This window comes from Elephantulus edwardii, unplaced genomic scaffold, assembly GCF_000299155.1.
Source record: "Elephantulus edwardii isolate Elephantulus edwardi_28Jun2011 unplaced genomic scaffold, EleEdw1.0 scaffold00249, whole genome shotgun sequence".
Classification (NCBI taxonomy): Eukaryota; Metazoa; Chordata; class Mammalia; order Macroscelidea; family Macroscelididae; genus Elephantulus; species Elephantulus edwardii.
This window is the reverse complement of record NW_006399999.1, coordinates 987,460-993,199: the sequence shown is the minus strand read 5'-3', so window position 1 is coordinate 993,199 and position 5,740 is coordinate 987,460. Positions and strand designations below refer to the sequence as shown.

Sequence of the window (5,740 nt, the reverse complement as noted above, 5' to 3'; positions counted from 1 at the left end):
ACCCACTTATTTCCCTGCTCCACCATCCACCAGGATACCCATCCACTTCTACCCCCTCCCTTCACATCTATCTCCCTTTGACCAGCCCTCCATCTAATAACTTATATATGAGGCATCTATGGCTTCAGTGATTCCGAACACATCAATGTCTCTGAAGTTTAGTTGTAATGTTTCCCGAGTAAAGGTGATGCATCCTGTAGAACTGGTGTGTAGATAGGCTTTTCTTGGCTCGAGGGCCACATGCCCTCGGGCCGGAATGAATGTTGAGGGGTTTTTGCGTCTTTGATTACCTGGGGAGATGGAAGGGGTCTGAGGCTGGCCTCTAAGCTGCCCAGCCTTCAACTAGTTGGATGCCTAACCCCTCCTCTGAGCGGCCTGCTGGAAGGAATGTCGCGAGGTTTTTGTGTCTTCGATTACCTGGGAAGATGGGAGGGGTCTGAGGCTGGCCTCTTAGCTGCCCAGCCCATTCGTACTCTCTTCGTTTAATCTGCTCTCTTTTTCCCCCTTTTACTCACAGTTGTGGGAATTATTATGGAAATAGGTAAGGAGAAGAGGGAGGTAAGACAGGATATCACAGTGAAAGTACAGACTTCCTAGACCTAATAGAAAAGGTATGGGGACAGGATGCATCCATGACACACTCTTTCCTGATTTTGAACCATTCAGTGTTTCCCTGCTCTGTTCTGAGTACTGCGTCCTGGTCAAAGTCTACATTTTGCTTAAGCACAATCAAGTTTTCTGGGATTCCCATTTTCCTCAAGGTTAGTCACAGTTTGTTGTCATCTACACAGTGAAATGCCTTTGCATAGTCAATGAAACACAGAGAGACATTCCTCTGGTAGTCTGCTTTCTGCCAAGATCCATCTAAAATTGGTGATAATGTCTCTAGTGCCGCGGCCTCTTCTAAACCCAGCTTGAATTTTTGGTAGTTCTCTGTAAATGTACTGTTCCAATAGTTTCTGAATAATCTTCAGCAGAATTAATATGGATTTCATCCAGCCAGTTGGCTAAGTAGTTGTCCTCCAGATTTCTTGGCACAACTTGGTGAGTATATCCACAGCTGTATCTGCTGAAATGCATCAACTGGTATTCCATCAATTCCTGGGGCTTTATTTTTGCCAAGTTCTTCAGGAAGCAGGGCTTTAAGCCACACTGAGAAAATGCTCTTCATGTAATTATCCTAGTGAAGTCAGGTTTAAAGAAGACACACTAAGGGGAGCTCTGGTGGCCTAGTGGCAAGGAGCTGCAACTACGATCCCAGAGGTGCACGGTTTGAATCCACCAGATGCTATGCCGGGGAAGGGGGGGACAATCTCCTCTTGTACCAGTCAGATCTGATTTGATGGTACACTCACACAAAAATAATAAAATAAAATAAAATTAAAAGAGAAGACACAGTAAATTTGAAATCATGCAGGATCCTCAAATATTTTAAAAGACTTTTATTTGAGTCTCCAAAGTGCTTTTGCCTTCTTGCTTTGTTGTTAATATCTAAATCCTTGCTCCCTCATGAACATTTTGAAGTTAAAAGTTGTAAATTATCAGTGCCTAAAATATCATGGGGGTTTTTCCCTGTAAAATTGCATGATTACTCTTAGGTTATGTACTTGGATATATTGACTAACTTAGTAAATACCATTTCTTTTAAAAAAAAATTAAGGGCTGTATTTGAGGAGGACAGAAAAACTGGCAACTTATATGCTCATGCATATAGGAAAGTAGGGACTGCTCCTATAAATGCTTCCTAAAATCTCATTTCATTCCATCAGTTAATGCATCTCTGCCCTTCAATTATTTAGTGAACAAGGTAGTTCTTAGATTATTCCAAGAGATTCCAATGTTTCTAATAATTTTTCCCCTTTTTTTATTTTATTGTGATTTTAATGAACGTTTACAAAAAGGTTGGGTGTTCATTCAGTCATCATTGCATATTTTCCTCCTTTCCCCCTCCCTCGGTTCACCTTTTGTATGATTGTTAAATGTCGTACATATAATACCTAATCACACATTCCTTTCAGACAGTCCTTTTCTTCATCTGTTCCAGTGCATTATCTATCCATTCATTATCTATCGATTCTCTTCCTATTCGCCTTGCCACTGTCTGTGTCAATGCTATCTTGACAGTGGTGTTATGAGTATTTGTCTTTTTGTGAGTGAGATATCTCACCCAGCATGTCTTACAGGCTCATCCATCTTGTCTAGTGTTTTACAAGTTCATTAAAGAAACCAGAGCTCTGACATGAATAGATGTATGTACATCCATATTTATTGCTACATTATTCACAATAGTGAAAAGATGGAAGCACCCCAATTGCCCATCAAAAAATGAATGGATAGAAAAGTCTGTGGAACATCTACACAATGGAATATTACTCAACACTGAAAAGCAATGAACTTAAAAATATTACACCCTTTCAAAGAGAAGAGCGAACTGGAGGGAGGGTGGGCAGGGAGAAAAATGCAACAATGAATGAATGGAAATATAAAATCTCTGTAAACGATCATTAAAATTAATTAAAAAATTAAAAAATACAGTAATCCATTAAGAATAAAGAAAGGGATACAATAAAAGAAATACTACACCCTATTTTTCTGATAACTTTTATCAATTTTATTTGCCATGATTACTTCACTTAAGGGTTTTTCCCCCTTGATTTTTCAATTATTTGTGTTACAATTAGTACTGATATGCCAAACATAGTAATTGAGCATTTCTTTGTGATAAACTCACATTAGACACTTCCCCAAGGGAGCCCAAATGGCCCAGTGCATAAAGAATTATGCAGCCAACCCAAATTCAGGTGGTTCAAATTCATCAGCATTTTAGTTGAAACCAACTATTTCCTCTTCTCCCTTTTTCTTTCCATTTATCCTTTATTCCAACAGTAAAAATAATTGAATATATATCTGCTAATTGGCAGAAAAGGACAGGGCTGGTGATGCACTTGTTCTTGGCTAATGAGTATGGTTAGTATCAGTTATATGATTATAGAAAGTGACAAGAAAGTGGGTCCCATACCTTCACACATATTTCTAATAACTCTTTGTGTTCTTTCACAAGATTTTTATCTGTGCTATTTACTCATAAGAAGCTCTAAAAATATATACTTAATCACATAATTACATTCTTTATATGTGTATTTTGTTGTTGTTGTTGTTATGTGCATCAAGTCGCTTGCGACTGATAGCAACCCTATGTACAACAGCCCTGAGACCTGCTTTATCTTTCGCCAATTTTATTGTCTCTGACACACCTAAGCTCAATTCTTTAGTCACTGTATCAATCCATTTCATCGATGATCTCTCTCCCTTTCTCCGTCCCTCCACACTTCCAAGCATGACATCCTTCTCCAAGGACTGGTCCCTCCTTGCAATATGCCCAAATATGTCAGACGAAGCCTCAGAATCCTTGCCTTCAATGAGCAGCCTGGTTTTGCCCTCTCTAGTATTAACCTGATTGTTCTCCTGGCAGTCCATGGTACATTCAACACTCTTCTCCAGCACCATAGCTCAAAGGAATCAATTCTCTTTCTATCATCCCTAGTCATTTTGAACCTGGCCTGAGGGCTGCAGATTAAAATCACCCATAATTCCCGTGCACGCACGCGAACCACACTAAACTCTGTCAGCAAGAAGTCACAGAATACCCTGGGAGGAACCAACCAGGAAGAACATGGCAGACTCCACGCCCCTCTCCCGTTGGGGCTTGAATCCCCTTCCTGCCTTAAACCCTAGGCAAAGCCTGGAGGGCCTCGCTCCTGGGGGGTGGAGGGGCAGAGCAGTTCTGCAAGTCAAACACAGTCCGAAAAACCAAGTAATTTTAGAAGGTAATATTAAGTGAAGATCTTTTGGGAGATAAAAGTATCTAATTCTATATTTTAATACTCCATATGGAAAAATATTAATAAAAAGAAGAATAGTAAAGGGAAGAGTGGTAACTGAATAGAAAACTCATTTGGCAATTTCAATACATCTAGAATTTAAAAAAATATCATTTGACAATATCTACTCATTTACTGTCTTGCTAACTGACATTTCACATTTACAACAGTAGTAAAATATCTATTATACTACTATTTTTTTTTTCACTAAGAAAACACATCTGGTTCTCACCAAGCATCCTCGTGAGAGTGACATCATCTTTAAACCCCCCGTGGCAATCCCTGACGCGCCACCGTGGTGCCCAGGGAAGTGATCTGGAAGTCCCACTACTTCCTTAAGATCATTTAACTTCTGAATGATTATCTGAAATGCTTCATTGTGGGCGCAGACAATGTGGTCTCCAAGCAGATGCAGCAGATCCGCATGTCCCTCCGCGGGAAGGCTGTGGTTCTGATGGGCAAGAACACCATGATGCGCAAGGCCATCCGGGGCCACCTGGACATCAACCCGGCCTTGGAGAAGCTGCTGCCTCACATCTGGGGAAACGTGGGGTTTGTGTCCACCAAAGAGGATCTCACTGAGATCAGGGTCCTGCTGCTGGCCAACAAGATGCCGGCTGCTGCCCATGCTGGTGCCATTGTTCTGTGTGAGGTTACAGTGCGGCCCAGAATACTGGCCTGGGGCCCAAGAAGACCTCCTTCTTCCAGGCTTTAGGCATCACTACTGATGTACAGCTGATTAAGACTGGAGACAAGGTGGGAGCCAGAGATGCCACCCTGCTGAACATGATAAACATCTCCCCCTTCTCCTTCAGGCTGATCATCCAGCAGGTGTTTGACAACGGCAGCATCTACAATCCTGAAGTGCTTGACATCACAGAGGAGACTCTGCATACTCGTTTCCTGGAGGGCGTCCGCAATGTTGACAGCGTCTGTCTGCAGATTGGTTACACAGCTGTGGCCTCAATACCACATTCCATCATCAATGGGTACAAGCGGGTCCTGGCTTTGTCTGTGGAGACTGACTACACCTTCCCATCGGCTGGAAAGGTCAAGGCCTTCCTATCTAATCCATCTGCATTTGTGACTGCTTCCCCTGTGGCCGCCACCACTACTTGCTGCTGCTCCTGCTGCTGAGGCCCCAGCCAAGGTGGAAGCAAAGGAAGAGTCGGAGGAGTCGGACGAGGATATGGTATTTGGTCTCTGACTAAAAACCAAAAAAGCCACCAACTCTGCTAGCTTTGTGTAAAACAAGGAAATAAAGAAGAGAGAGAGAGAGAGAGAAGGAAGGAAGGAAGGAAGGAAGGAGAAAGAAAGAAAAAGAAAGGAAGAAAGAAAGAAAGAAAGAAAGAAAGAAAGAAAGAAAGAAAGAAAGAAAGAAAGAAAGACAGACACATCTGGTAGTTACAAATGCTAGAGCGTAATTTGAGAGTCTGACTGTAAAAGTTAAGAAAGAATATATGTCAATGAGTTTTGGCAGTTTATGTAGTGATGTCATCATACCTCATTTGGTGATCTGGTTTTGTCATCTTTTATATTCACTTAATACTGATTTTTCTATAAGGACCAAGTCTTTGAATTCTCTGTCAGTAGGGGAAGAATGAGTGTATAATATGATTTCATCTTATAAGATATAGGTAGATTTTTCAAGTACTTGTTTACATCAAAATTAGGTAAATTACTTCAATGAGATGGAAAAGGCAATTTATAATTTTAGATTGAATGGAAAGAAATCCTGACTAAGTAAAACATTCCTGAAAAGAGGAACAAGATAGGAGGCATCACTCTCCCTGACTTCAAATCATACAACATCTGTGGTGGTGAAGACAGTTTGGTACTGGTACAGTGACAGACATATA

The 5,740-nt window shown here is 41.1% G+C and overlaps 1 pseudogene; it reads left to right on the top strand.

Annotated features, from left to right (window-relative positions):
* The first annotated feature begins 387 nt into the window (after nt 1–387).
* LOC102846349 lies at nt 388–5,088 on the top strand (annotated as a pseudogene).
* Nucleotides 5,089–5,740: the final 652 nt, after the last annotated feature.